Here is a 16,530-nt window from a genome sequence, read left to right as displayed (position 1 = left end):
CACCATTGTATGAGGAGATTACAACTACCCAAACATTGAGGGGGAGAATTACTCATGTACAACGTCCTTTGCCCAATGTTTCCTAGAGTTTAAAAACTCTAACACCTTGGAACAGCTGGTCACCATGCCCACTAGAGGTGACAACATACTGGACATGATCATCACCAACATGGGGTACCAGTGTTCCACAACAGAGATAAACCCCTCGCTGGTAATATCAGATCATTAAGTAATCACACTGGACATCCACATCACGCCCCCTCCCCAACCCAGTCAATGAAACCACTGTGAAGACATTTTCAAAAGCAAACTGCACACTTCCCAAGACCAAAGTGGAACATTCCAAAGACCTCTTGCTATAGGATAATGGTATACAATCTGCAGAATCATTTACAAGTGCATCCTATGAGCATCTACAGGGATGCATGGAATGAGACATCACAAATAAAACCAAGATGCAATCCTCCAAAAATAGGACAACAATCAGGTGGTTGTTGCCCATAAATAAGCTAGACAACAGAAGGAGGAAACGAAGACATGATAGAGCCAACTTCACTAAAGGAAAGGCATCACTGATCATTATTAGGAAGAAACAATGATTGCTCATAAAATAATCCAAGGACATTTTCTAAAGACAAATAACCAAGGAATGTAAGAATAACAACCACAAAGCCTTTGGTAGCTATACCAGACATGTAGGTTTCAACTTCCAAATATGCTGTCAGCTACTGAAAAATGGAAAGAAATACACCAAACCAACTTTCATTGCCCACATCCAGGGGGACATGTTCAGTGCAAACTCCCCCCCATCACAGAAGGATGCAGAGCCCCAGACGTCATGGACATGCAGGTAAAGACAGCCCTCTACAAAGCTAAGAACACAGCATCAATGGGACTGGATGGTGTCCCAGGCTACATCTTACACTAGGCCCAAAAGGAACTACACCCTCACCTACATTCACTGTCCAGACTCAAGCGTACCACAGGCTATGTACCCAAAGAATGGCTTTCACTAACAGTCATCCAGCTCCACAAAGGGGGTGGCAAAACATAACCTGGAAACCATTGCCCAATATGTCTACTCAGCCTGGTCTACAGAGCTATTGAGCAAATTGTCATGGAACCCATAAACTGAGACATTGGAGACCTCCAGACACTGGACTCTACACAACTTTGCCTTGTTAAAGGCAGATCCTGGCTCCTAAACCTAGTTGACTTATTTCAAACAGTTACCAAGGACATAGATGGAGGTGAAAGTAGTCCACACATCCCACCTGGACCTCACTAAGGACTTTCTACACCATTCCCCACTCTGTCATCATGGACAAGCATACCAGCTTGAACATTAACAGCTATGTCACAGGTTGGGTGGCCAAGTGGCTCACAGATTAAACACACATGTTCACAGTTGCAGGTGCCATGTCCAACTCTAAGCCAGTTACAAATGGCTTCTCACAGGTCTTGGTCCTGGGACCCCACCTGTTCAGTAGATACTGCTCAGAAGTACAGGCAAGCATGGGAGGTGTATGGCTTAACAGGTTTGCAGATGACTGGCAACTGTGGTCCATAATCAACTGTGGTCCATAATTGACTCTACGGCTGACACAGACATCCTCCAGAAGTGTCTTACAGAGACAGATACCTGGTGTCAAAACAATGCCCTCAAGCTGAATGCCAAAGAATGCATAGTTATCCCCTTTGGGTAAAACAAAAGTGCACACAAATTACCACATAGGTGGTAATCCAGTATGTACAGAGAAAGTCATTATGGCCCTGGGAACACAGGTAGATAGTAAACTCCCCTTTGATGATCACATGGCCAAAGTGTTTAGACATTCCTTCTATGTAGCCCATCTAATGACACCTAATGTAACCCACTTTGCATAGTCTGATGATGTCACCATCCTACAAATATACCTGTGGAAAGGATAACTCATAGTAATGTGTGTAGCATGTCATGTAAATGCGTACTCCTGTAGTATCATGAAGTAGTTAGGTAGGGGTTTGAATCCTGCACTTGAAAACTGTGTGTGTGTGTTTGTGTGTAAGTACCTTGGAGAGGAGCAACCTTTTTGTAGAGTAGTAGAACACCTTACAAGTGGTATACTTATCTTTGTCAAGTCTGATGATGTCATCATCCTACAAATATACCTGTGGAAAAGAGAACTCTCAGTAAGGTGCCTAGTGCATTATGTTAATGCGTACTCCTCTAATATCATGAAGTAGTTAAGTAGGGGTTTGAATCCTGCACTTGACAAGTGTGTGTTTGTGTGTGGTCTCCTTGGAGAGGTGCAACCATTTTGGAGAGTAGTAAAACACCTTAAAAGTGGTATACTAATATTTGTCAAGTCTGATGATGTCAGCATCCTATAAATATACCTGTGGAAAATAGACCTCCCAGTAATGTGTATAGCACATTGTGTTAATGCATATTCCTCTAGTATCATGCAGTAGTTAGGTAGGGGTATGAATCCTGCACTTGGTGAGTGTGTGTGCTCCATGTGTGTGACACTGTTGGTCAATGCGTTGTGGGTTTTGCTTTTACTACTGTATGACATATCAGTATGCATTGCACATGTGAGGTAGCTGTGTGGCAAATACATATACGTACATGTTACCTCAATTGTTGCATGTGTGGGAACCCTGATTTCTCCAAGAACACAGCTGTCATCTTTGCCAGACTGTGCTGCTGCTTCCCAGACCTTAGGTCACATCTGTATGCTTGTGACAAGACCAGCCACTGCAGTGATCCCTGGCCTAGGTCATCCGTGTCACACACACTCATTACGGTTTCTATTGAATTGTGTGAGTGAGGGTTTATAGCCGAGGTATATGTAGGACCTGTTCAAATGCAGCAAAGTCTGCCAATGATGACTATCCATTATAGGTGTACAACAACCTTTGTGGATATGCATGCAGACCCTTTATTGCTTATGTGATCCACCGAGGGATTTCAAAATACCTTTGGAAATGTGATTATCAAAGGAGAGATGAAGTAACACTTGGTTGCATGTACACATCGGTACCTGTTCATCATGTTGGTGGCTACTACCTATGTGGTACTGTTGGGATACTATGTTCCGTAAAGGTGGATGACTATGCTTAGTTTGGCTTATAGCTTAACAGCATGGGTTTGACAACAGGTATCTGTCTGTATGATACCGTGGTGGAGGATGTGTGTGTCATCTGGAGAATGCATTATAGGCCATAGTATGCATTACCAGACGTGGACAGACATATCCCTACTGTGATTGCTTGTACCTAAGTGTGCTATATGCCAAACAGGAGTGGTCTCAGTAATGGGTGCAGGTGAATACCACTGGTTACTGGCATAGTATAGTACCTGAAGGATCCAAATGTTGCTGTGTGTCCTACATCTGTGTGTCAGTTGTCAAGACATCATCTAATGATTGGTTATGGTCAGGCTGTTGAAGTTATGTATACTACCAGAATGCAAAACAATGACAGATAGTAACAGTATCACCCACAGCACAGTGTCAAACCATGTCATACACACATGTGTAGTCAGGTTCTGAAATGTGTGTAGTACAATGCATAATGGCCACCAATAGAAACTATGGAGTGTTACTCTGTAATACAGGGCATATCACCCTGCCCATGTGTCCACTATGCACATACATGCAGACAGTACACCTCCACCATGTTCACAAATGTACACCTGCAAATCTGTGCTACACACATTCCACACATACTGTCCACTCTCTAACACATGCGGCCAATACTACATATTCAGCCAAGTGGCACGTGGGCAGACAATACACTATTGGAACTAACCCTGGTGTAAACAATACTACATTGACAATCATAGCTTTAATGCATCATGCCTGCTCAGCTACACCTTCAAGCATATCATTACACTCTAATGCAGACAACATGCTAACATTGCTGTATGGCTATAAAGTCACCCTGTGCATCAGCACCATGGTAGTCTGTTCCTGCATCGATGTTACAGATGACAGGAGGTGGCACAGGTTTCATCATATGCACAAGGTGGGTTGTTGGTTTGCCAGAGACCTACAGTGAGCCATCCAATTGGCATATGTGTGTGTGTGTGTGTGTGTGTGTGTGTGTGTGTGTGTGTGTGTGTGTGTGTGTGTGTGTTTGAGGGGCAAGAGTACTGCTATGGGCCAATGTTTATGTAATGTGTGCGGGTATGTGTTAGCCCTAGGTGTCTGGTTTATGTGTGTGTGTGTCTGCTTGCACACAGTTCCACCATGTGGCTGCCATATATGGGTATTTGTGGGACAGCCAAAGACTGTACCTGCCAGGCTTTACAGATCACCGTGTCTGACCACGGATACGGTACCTGTGCCTGACAGGGGTGCCACTGACACTATCAGGTACTTAGCCAGACTGGGTACTATCCCCAGAGGTAGATGGATGTACTCTGGACCCAGGTCCCTGCTGGGACTGTCCAGAGCCACGTGCACGTGATCTTCTAGGATGTTCTATGGACAGCCCACCCCCAACATTGCTGGGGCTGGTACTGGCACTACGGGAGCGGCTGTGACTTGATGGACGTCTGCGGCGACTGCCAGCTGCTGATGTTGCTAACATATGTCCACGTTGACGACTCAACCATCCCACACTGTCCTGACACATGGACATAACATTGTGGAGGACATCTAATGTCTCTCCCCAACGTCTATCAGTGACCTTGGTGTAATTACGGATGGCACCTGCTAGGTCACGGATACTGTCAATAACGGCGGTGTTATGTGCCCTCTGTGCCCTTAGTCCCTGTCTGGTGTACTGTTCCATAAGTGCCTGTGACTCCATGACAGCCTGGAACATGCATAAGGTTGTAAGACCTTTGGCAGGTCTGCCAGTGGCATGATGAGCAGCAGTGCTCCAACAAGAACCCCTGGACATCTGCCTATGTGGTACCCTTCCAGACATCTGGGTATGGCTGCTGTGTTGGGATGCATGTGCCATGGATACCACACTGTCCTGACCAATGCCGACTGTACACTGTTCCTCAGCTATGGGCATTGGTGATGGATGTATTGGCAGTATGACTGTGTGCATGGATGGGGTGGACACTTGTGTACTGTTGATTGGTGGCCCAATGACAGACCCTGGCAAACATGCCTGTGCCTCAACACACCTATCATCATTATCACTATTTTGCTCAGTGACATCAGTTTCCCTGCTGCAGTGAACCAGCCCAAAGTCAGCACCTGTGAGAGGAAGACAGGAAACACACTTTATGACCTGTACATGATGTCAGCACACATGCACACATGAACACATGCACACATGAACGCATGCACACATGCACACATGCACACATGAACACATGCATACATGCACACATGCACACATGCACACAAATACACTCCTCACTAAAACAGACACACACACACACACACACACACACACACACACACACACACACACCACCAGCAATCCAGAACATACTCAATAGCAGGTGATAGTGAGGTACAGTATCACAAGGCAAACAGTTATATCACACGTGTCAGCATGCAGGATGTGTGTTTTTCAACAGCATGCAGTGCAGGTGTAGACAGCCCTTGCTAATAACAGTATACATGGCTTTGATGCATGTGTGTTGTTGTTCAGTGATTGGCCTCACCCTGGAATGCAATGTGTACATGGACACAACATTGCTGTGCAAGTATTAAAAGCTCTGCAATGTCCTGTGCACCATCTCTCACAGGTATATATACCATGGCTAGATGTATATCTGTGTGTCACATAGATATCCATTTCTGATTAGAGCATATGTGTCTTTAGCAGATAATTGTGGACACAGGTTTAGCATATGCATGCTATGTATACACACAGGATGAGTGGTGCATGTATACCTGATGGAATACCATTGCTCAACATAGCCATTGTACAGTGGTTATGGTGAGTGTAGGACATATTGTGGACATGCCAGTGCCAGACATGACATGGCATGCTACAACACAACTGCAACATTAACCATCACACATACACAGTGTGTGTCATGTGACCTATACACTCAATAGCATTACAAGACATATATGTCTCACTTTGTACAAATGGTGATTGCTATGCATATTGTGTATAGGTGTATATGTTTGCACACACACAACATTGAGGTGCATAGCAGTTAATGCTATGTGTAGTACTGTGGTCACTGGAATGGGATGGGGTGTACTACCATGAGCCATCATCATGCAGCATCATGTGGTCACTCAAGGCTACTAATGTGTGCTAGACCAGCACATACCATACTGTACCAGAACTGTAGTACCATGGCTACATTCACCATTTCACAGCTAGTTGATACATGGGTTTGTAAGGTGCCCAATAGGGGGCTTTGCCGAACATGAATGTGTTATGTGTTGAAGAGTGTCACACAGCCACATGAGAGGCATCTACCCCTCAGGTATATTATGTGTGCTGTGTGGATGACATTTGGGATACTGTAATGTGACCTTACAGCGGGTGTCTGAATACGCCATGTGTAGCATGTTAACATGTACTGCGTATGACAAAGTTGTGTATGTTGTGTGCATGTGTATCAACTCTGCCTATCCAATGTCCACTACAGTGTTGCCACAATTGTGTGGGATGCTCTGTGTATTGTATGTGTTTTAGGCAGCTACCCACATTACTGGGATGTGCATAGTCTCACAGCAAACATACACAGCATGCCTTATGCGTAGGTGTGTTACGTGTACATGGCCTGCACCTCACCTATGACATGCACATGTAATTAGCAATATTACATGTAGAACACACTCCCCAGCATGGGACTGCTGGCTTGCTGTCACACCAGAGGGACCTACAAGGATATGAGACACTTTGTCAGTGGCAACAACTGTGGCATTGCTACTGTGTGTTTGCAATCTTACAGTAGTACAATGGTTGACAGTCACAGGCCTACAGATTATATTCCTAATTATTAGTATTGCACAACACTAGGCACCACATCTTCTAACTACACAGTACACATCTCACATAAGCATGCTCTACCAATAGAGGTAACAGTAGTCTACAGCTTTGCCATGTTACCTGCATGCTCCATGTCAACTTGCTGGGTGGCTCCAGCCTCCATGATGATACATGTTACTTGTTGTTGTTGGCCAGGAGCCCCCTGGCTCAGGAACAGCTCCTCCAATCTGGTGAGGGGGTGGATGGCTACCCCCCACCTATGGCAAGCTGTTCTCTGTGGATATCAGACGCATGCTGCAGGACATGTCTAATTAAATCACTGCAGTGATGGCGTACCTGCTCATATGTCCGGTTATGCATGCCTATGTCATTTACCCTACGGACAAGATCTTGCCACAGTGCAGTCCGCTCATGCTGGTCCTGGCTGGTTCTGGAGAACAGCAGGGCATAGTGCTGCACCAAGCTCATCGTGATCTGTTCCTCCTCTGCCATGATATTGGCGGTATTATGATTGTGGGCCATGACCCTAGAAGACAATGAAGCAATATGTGAGCAAGTCATGTGGCACACGTAACATTCTAAAGTACAGATATCAATTAACTGCCATATATAGCAACCTATTGGCTGTCAGAGGATACACACTTTCAATACCACATATCAGTTCTCAACCCACAACTGCCTGACAGTGCCTGGCACACCCTATATATCAAACCATGTTTGCACAGCAACAAAGATAAACTAGTATGTAAGACTATACAACAGTACATGACACACTGTATGCGACACAATGCACCACCTAGCCACAGGAGGTATATATCAAGCTAATGCATCAAGAAATATGTAATCCATTGCAATGATTGTAAAGTCCAATTACAGTATTACCAGTATACCACACTAGTCGTTGATGGCAAACCCCTGCCTAACATATGTGCACATTTGTTAATATAGGTGGCATACTGCTGTACTTGACTATACATGTTGCTAGATATGCACTTATATCCTGTAACGCACATATGACCGAGGCCATGGTACAGGCATACCCACACACACATCAGACATACATACCAGAGACAAAGGTATGGCAACCCAGATGACCTTTTCCTGTGTACCTTACAGTACTGTGTGTCAGTAGTTACAAAACCTTATGCCTGAGGTATGTAATCTGTGAGGACTACAGGGAACACACAAAACAGTGGTTCCAAGAAATGTGGACATACACCATACTGTGCTGTTTAGGCATACAGCTTCAGGTAGTACTACAGTTCATACAGGAGTTGGATTCACCAGCCGTAACACTCAATAAGCATACATGTACTGCTTTAGCCAACAATGGGGCACCGCAGTCGACAACAAGGGGCTACGTCAGACCATATGGCATACTGCTTTTTCTGCCTAGCAATTGCATACACATCTTTTGCTGGGATCACAGCTAGGACACATAATACCATGACAGAAACAGTTTCCCATGAAGCTATCACACATATACAGAACTCTGACACATTCACCAACATATTCACCATCACACTCAGTCAACCTCACATAGCAGTTATTGCAACAAGTACATGTGGGTGTGTATCGCTTCATAGGTAGGTAATAGGCTATTGGCCCTAGGGCCTATAGAAGTCTAGCCATACACTACCCTGGCCTTTGACACACAGGTAATTACATTTCACGTGGCCCTGTCAAGCAGTGCCACAGAGGTGATTGCCTGGGTGTATTCCCTATCTCCCATACAATCTTCAGGATTATTTATGACAACTGCTAATTAGGAGCTTTGTTTGCTATGGATAGGTGGTTTGTTACAGGGTATGGGATGTCTCTGAGATAAGAATCTATCCCTCCAGCATGTGCTGTTTATTGTGGTCAAAAGGTTTAGGTCCCTAGAGCGTGTAGCTCATAGGGATTGTGATCTGTTTACGTGGAGCATGTCCAACAGCTCTGGGTTCGACATAGCTTAGTATGTTAGGCAGAGGTCACCTCTGGGTAGGCGGTATGCGACAGTCTAGTTGTGGGTTTGTGAGATGGTCTGCATAGGGCATCTGTTTGAGGCCTGTATTACTCTTTGTAAGGTATGTCTGTGTTGTTTCCAGTTGCTGTAGATGTCTTGTGAGGTACATACCACATGGGGCATTGTACTCTATAATGGGCTTTATGTGTGATGAGTAGAGGGGGACACTGACCTATACTTCCCTCGATGACACACCTTTTATGATGACGTGTGCCACATAGCAGATGACATGACTAGTGTGGCACTGTGATCATCAGAGGGGAGACTACTGTCCACCTGTGTCCCATGGTCTCTTATCACACCTTCGGTGTTAAGTAGACTACCACCTATGTGGTAGTTAATGGGTACAGAATTTTTGCAAGGAGGGATGCCAATGCAGTGTCAACACTGAGCTTGAGTCCATGGCTTTGTCACCAGGCATCTGTTGCAGTAAATATGACCCTGTCTCTCTCTAACTCTCTCTCTCTCTATATATACATACATATATATATATATATATATATATATATATATATATATACACACACACACACACACACACACACACACACACACACACACACACACACACACACATATACATATAAACATCCATTGGTGTACATATAGAGATACATATAGGCACATATACAGTCCACCATTCATGGTGGGGATATTAATTATGCGAATGTTGTGAGGTATACAGTTATGTCATAATATTGCACAGTGTTGTGCGGAATGCATTGAAGGTGTTCTCAGCCCATTTAGCTTTAGCAGGCCTCACTGGCTGCAACACTGCAGACCTGACGAATCATACCCACAATGTTTAACCACCACATGTCATATACCAGCACTGTATGCTGTCTTGTTTGCCACACACTACAACCTACATAGAAATATGCACATAACAACCTTCAACAACATATATATGTCCACCCTTCACAAACAGTTGTAGTATGTCCCTTGCTCTATGCACATGTACAGATGCTAATATATCTGACACAGACAGATATCTCCATATGTGTGTGCCATACACACACAAGGTACACACTGTTGTAAGTGCATGTACCTCACGGCTGACCTGTTGGGCCTTGCTGCAACATGAACAGGTGTCACATGTGAGCACATAGTAATATTAGAGGGTGTATATATAGCTGCAAATGCTAGGTTAGCATACTAGTCTGGTACAGCTGTTGCCAATGCTAAGCTATATGTTAATATGACTATCGTGCATTTGTTACTCTGTCACATCCATGTTTATATAACCGTATGCGCTACTCCCCCAAACAGGCATTGTACACACTACTGTACAGAACACAGATAACATGGATCAGATGTTTGACATTTAATGCTGAACTACGTATGTCACAGTCATATCCCACTGCACACAGCTACACACTCATTTCTCCATGCCAGTAGTTATGCAGGGCATCTGTGCATTGAAATGTACTGCTGCCACATATGGATGATTCAAACTATGTAGAGTACTCTTTATAAACATCTACTACATGCCAGTAAATACATAGCTGTTACATACCTTTCCCTTGTATGTGTTCGTATTTGTTGGTTCAGTGTCTTTTGTAATTGATGTTCTTTTTTATATCTTAGTTTTTTTTCAAGATATATTTGTTTTTCAGTATACTTTTTTTTCAATATATTATTTATTTTTCAATATATATTTTTTTCAATATTTTTTTTAATTTTTTTTGTTTTTTCAATATATTTTTTCAATATATATTTTTTTAATATATTATTTTGTTTTCAATATATTACTTTTTCTTTCAATATTTTTTTTTATCTTTTTTCTTTTTTTCTGCTGCTGCTGTTGTCTGCCTCTGCATCTCTCTCTCTCTCCCCCTCCGTACCTGCAATGAAATGATTGTATGTGTGGACAGCAAGTACAAACTGCTTTTATAGGTATCTGCACATGTGCATGTGATGGTCTCTGCACCAATTGGTGGCCACCATTTGGCAATTGCATGCAGCCTGCTGTGTGGTACTTGCCGTACTCACTGTCATAGCAAACCAGTGCTATAAATTGCTAAGTCAAGTAGGCTTAGCCCTTTCAGCTTTCCAAAGTGGGGACCATGCTTGTTTGCTGTGGACACCATTGTGTAAGTTAGAAGGTTGGTATACTTCTTCTAACTGATGCTAGGGGTGTAGCCAGTGATTTGAATGTTGTACTCAGACCTGAATGTTGCCACTTCCAGTACACAGTTAACAATGTAGAATTGTACTCATCCCTACAAATGCTAACACAAGATACATGGGAGTATGTAGTTTCTTTTCTACTTAGACAATTAGCTGCCATACATACGTAGTTATTGAGATGTTTTCATTTGGCACATGAACTGTTTGGGAACTGCTATACTGTGGATATTAATGTACTCACTTCTGCACAGTTTGTGCTTTTCCTTTTGTTGACATTATCACAGGATGCTCATGAAAACTGGACAATTCCAGGACTGAGTATGCCTACCTACATCTTTGCTGGACCCTGAACACACAGGTATTTTGTATGTTTGGGTGAGGATTGTCCTGCTATGATACTGTGTGGGGGTTGTAAAGTGCTGCTGTAACATTATTTACTGCTAGAATGGCTAGTTCTGTTATCACAGTCATGTAATGAAATTCCACAACAACTGCTGGTAAAGTTCCACAGAACAGATTTTGTGTTATGGCATTCCTATCTTTCCTTTACATTCACTCATTTGGATGCATGATATATATATTTCAGCAAAAACCTGCTGTATATCTACTGTGGCTTAGTGGTACTTCATGCAGTGTAGTGTGCCCAAGGTCTGGGGTTCGAGACTGACAGTGGTGTTTTATTTTGCTGCTGAGCAGAACAAGGGCCCTCACATGCAGGTTGACTAAGGCACTTTTAAGCAGTTGTAAGCGGGTTTGCGCGGGTTTGTGTGACGCTTAGCAATATTTAGCTAAGCGCACACATGCGCACACTCACGCAAACCTGCTAACGACTGCTTAAAAGTGCTTACTCCCGCTAACCCCTGTGCTAATTTCTTTGAAAGAAAAGAAAATGGGGAGATAGGAAAGTGGCGAAAAATGGGCACAAAGAGGGAAAGACAGTAGGGAAAACAGCTAGGGATGTGCAGGATGGGTGTAGGGAAGGTCCATAGCTGCCCATTTCTTTAACAGCAACAGTTGTGCATATAGTAGAAATGTGGAGGGAATTTTGAAACCTTCAACCCCTGAGAAAGGGGTGAGGACAACAAAGTATGTTGTACTGCCAATTAAATTTCAGTTTATGTGTCCAGCGGACATGTGTGCAAAATGGGCAGCTATGTATGGGGTATAATTTTTTTGTGGGAGCAGATTGCCCATTTTTTTTTCGGGTGAGAGTGGAATGTGGGGTAGGGGAAGTAGGTATATTTGGGGAGGTTGGTTGGGGAGGTACACAGACAAGACAAACAAGACACATACAGGGGTGAAATATGACACATGAGGTGGGTGAACACCATTGACGAGGAAGGATGTTTGGAAAGTGCAAGCCCATGAGCCCACAGATGGCAACAGTGGAACTGAGATTCCCCACCCATGGGCAGTCACCACTGCACCTTCACAGCCCAGAGGGTGGCTGTGCTGGGGGCTGCGTAGGAGGGGCAGGCTCACCTGTGAGTCGCGCCAGTCTCGCCTCGATCTTGCATAGAGGATCAGCGACTGAATGTTGGATCTCCCTACACACCACAGCCCAGACCATTCGGAGAGTGATAGGTGGCTCTCCTCTGGCCACGGTTGTATGGGGGGATGAGCCCCATCCCCTGCAGTGCTTCCAGCCGAAGGTGGCACAGAGCCAATGGAGGAGGAGGTCCCAGTCTGGGCACCGAACCTGCTTGTGCCAGGTGACATTGCCAGCTGAGGTGGGACAGGTGGGTCCGCTGGGACCGGCCTTCCCATACGTTCTCTATTTTGGAGGATTTAATGACAATATGGGTTAGTAACAGCCAACAGCATTCCAAATTAGTTGTAACAGCATGCAGTAATATTCCCATTAACCCAACACACCAGAGCTCCAACAGTTGAACAGCAAGCATTACACATGCATATATAGAACAACAGAGGACATTCCAACAGCATGCAGGATTGATTGGTGGCAACAGGCCACCAAGATTGTGGTGTTTGAACAGTGAACATGCATCAAAGTAAATGCAGATATTTATAAACCAATAGGACATATGTCCCAACAAATGTTTTGAGATTAGACATACCCATTGAGGTGTGGAATTGCATTGTTTATGCACATACAGTAGGGTGTAAAAAGATACCTTCATTAACATCTTATATGTACTTATAGTTTACACTACATTCCTATTGACTGCAGATGTATATCCCCTACATGAATTATTACACTAGGCAAAGTGCATTAAGTTGTGAAATGGGTTTGGCTAGTTCCTTATATACCTGACCTGTATCTGATATACAAACTGTCCAGGATGCAGGTGTTACTGCTACATATTTATATATTTTATTTATATTTATATATCTACATATCTGGATGTGTTCAGGTGACATTATCAGTTATATTTCTACAGCCCCCTACATTTCTAGCAGCACACTGACATTTCTGGGGAACACATTAACAAGCTACTCGTGTGCCAGATTTACCTATGCATGCCAGCCATTAACCAACAGTTGAGGACTGTATATATATGCTTCACAGCTACTGGCACTCCCTTCATCCACTTTATATGGGCCTGGCCAATTGTGGGTTGACAACGCTTAATACAGCAGTACTATTTATATAATGCAAGAGTACAACGACATTTCGAAGTAAGTGACACAGACACACTGCAGGAATTATACCTTTATTAATTACATTACACACTTTTCTAGAGGCTCTCTTATTTATTTGATATTACAGTGCATGCAGAAGACTTATTCAAGATGTATTATACCTTTATTAATGGCTTACAACACTCTTTTTCAGGCTCTCTCACTTATTTTATATAACAGTACATGCAGAAAAATTATTTAGGACTTATTATGCCTTTATTATTGGGCTACAACACTTTTTTTCAGGCTCTCTCACTTATTTTATATAACAATACATGCAGAATAATTACTAACCTGCCTGGTGGCACAGCCTTAGCAGCCTATCTGCATAGGCTTGCTGATTTGCAGCATGGACACCTGCAGCTGTGAAGTAAATGAAGGGATATTGAGACATACCTGTCCATAATATAGACTACAATAGCAAGTCTTACATATTCCATTCCATAGCTACCTACTCAGTAGTGGGGCATTTTCATTCCTACATGCCTCCGGTATCCATTGGTTCAGTTGGTCCTGCTTCCGTCTCTTCAGGTCTGTGTAGTGGTGTCTGACCTGCTCACCAGTCCAAGGGACACCTGAGGCACTGGTGAGATCATGTGCTAAATGGTTCCAGGCTTCCGTCTTGTACTCAGTGCCTTGGAACTGGCCCTGCAGGAGTCTTGCATCATGATGCTGGACGAGGAGCCAAACCATCACTTTTGACTCCTCAATGCTTCACCGTTGCGCTCGAAAATGAGAGCCCTCTCCAACACCGGCCATTCTAACTGCAGATGGGAGCTACAACCAGTTATGGCAATTATTTCCGCCTATGGAGCTTAAATATGCCTCATTTCCCACACTTATTTGTGATTGGCTGGTTTTGAAAAATCTCAGCTGAGTGCACACCTGCTTAGCACTGAGCAAACTTTGATTAATATGTATATGTATGTTGACAGTGCATGAACAGCAAAAGCTGTCATGGCTTAGTGGTTCAGTACTGTGATTATGGTGCACAGATTCCCAGGTTCAAGGCCTGTCATTGCTTTTTATTTTACTACTGGCCTGACCAGCTAGGAGGGGTGGCTGTGTTTAGGTGGCTTTTCTCAACTTTGCCCAACATTGCTCTACATTGCCTGACATTGCCATACGTTGCGCTAGTTAGCGCAGTGTGCAGCTTTACGCAAACATGTTTTCTTTGCGCTAGTTAGCGCAATGCACAGCTCTGCGCAAAGCCATTGCGCTAGTTAAAGCAGTGCTTAGGTATGGGCAATTATTCTTAAATGTGCTTAATCTTGGTAAACATTGCTTAGCAGTGCTTCACATCGGTTAAGATAGGTTACTTATCCATTCATTAGTATGCATGACCGTTTCACCTTTTTATATATATTTAAAATATCATTCACTACTACATAAGCCATTGCAATGCATTTTAATAAAATTTAAAAGGTAAATGTCAGGAATGATTTTTATGCACAGATTTCCTACAGAAAATAGAAAGGGGAGTGGTGGGACTCAAACCAGGAATGCCTCCTCTTTGAGCGAAGGCTCTAGCACTACGCTATTGCTATTTGGCTTAATTTGCATATAAGTGGTTTATTATCTTCTTCGATGTCTCAACTGCTTACTGTAGCTAAGCAATGGGCACACCCACACACACACAAACACACACACACACTTGCAAATACGGGCAGCTATATCGGGAATAATAAAAAAAAATAGTTTTACATTTTATTTCATTTGTACAGGGGTTTTGAATGTGGGGGAGTGTAGTGTTGGGGATATACACATTTGAGCAGACTTGCTCATATCTGGTGACATTTACAGATTTAGACACTTGCAGGGGCGTGGATATTTGGACTGCTTGGCAGTCTGACATGCCCCCTGCACTCATGCACTCTCTGTGTTAGCCTTAGAGTTGACTCAGCACATCCTCATGAATATGCATGGTGTGCTGATGTCATACTCTTAGACTGCCATTTCCATGTAAGACTTATTTAGTCTTACACAGAGGATTACTGAATCCTGGCCAATGTCAATTACAGTGCATCTAGCATACTACCAAAAACAGGTTACATCATGTATGCTGAGCATAGTAATATAACAGAAAGTTAATAAAACACTCCAGGTAAAGGAGGATACAGGACATAAGGCAGGAAGAAAATTTTAGTTATAGATTGGTGAGAGTAGATTTGTCGAGTAAGATTCTACTGTTAAAAGTAGTCTTACAGATGACCACACTTACAGGGGAGTCAGAGATCGAGCATGTGATCAGGTGGCAGATTGGGGAGTTAGTAGGGAATATAATAAATTGGATACTAGAACTTTGTCTATGTTTGCCTGGGTTCCAAATCTATAAGAGTAGTGTGTAAATTTCAAGGATGTTGACAATTTAGGTCAGATAGATCTCTTAAATCCATACTGTTAATGAAATTATTTAAATATTTTTCTACTGAAGACATTTTTATTTTATTTTATTATTTGTTGTTTAAGAGATAAAATTCAGTTAAAGTCACCAGCAAATAACATTTCACTTTTAGAGTGTAGTGTAATAATATCTAGGTATTTTTGACTGTATTCACACCTATACCTGGTATCCAGTATGCATTTATAAGAGTGTACTATTTTTTTCTCAAGTACTACTAGTCCTAAAGTACCATTTTTTTATCTGGAAAAGAGTCTACAATTGTGGGTATACCTAATGTATTTTTTTCCATAAGATTAGAATACATCTTTTTGATTCAAACCGTGAGCCAACTAAAACTGAATAGTCCTTCAACAATAATCTGTTTACATTATTAGACATTAGATGTGTTTCTTGTAAGAAGATAATGTCAATTTTATGAAGTGTTAAATATTTGTTA

This window comes from Protopterus annectens, chromosome 11.part0, assembly GCF_019279795.1.
Source record: "Protopterus annectens isolate FY-2018-M chromosome 11.part0, PAN1.0, whole genome shotgun sequence".
Taxonomy (NCBI): Eukaryota; Metazoa; Chordata; order Ceratodontiformes; family Protopteridae; genus Protopterus; species Protopterus annectens.
The sequence above is the reverse complement of the archived record's forward strand: the minus strand, read 5'-3'. Positions refer to the sequence as shown.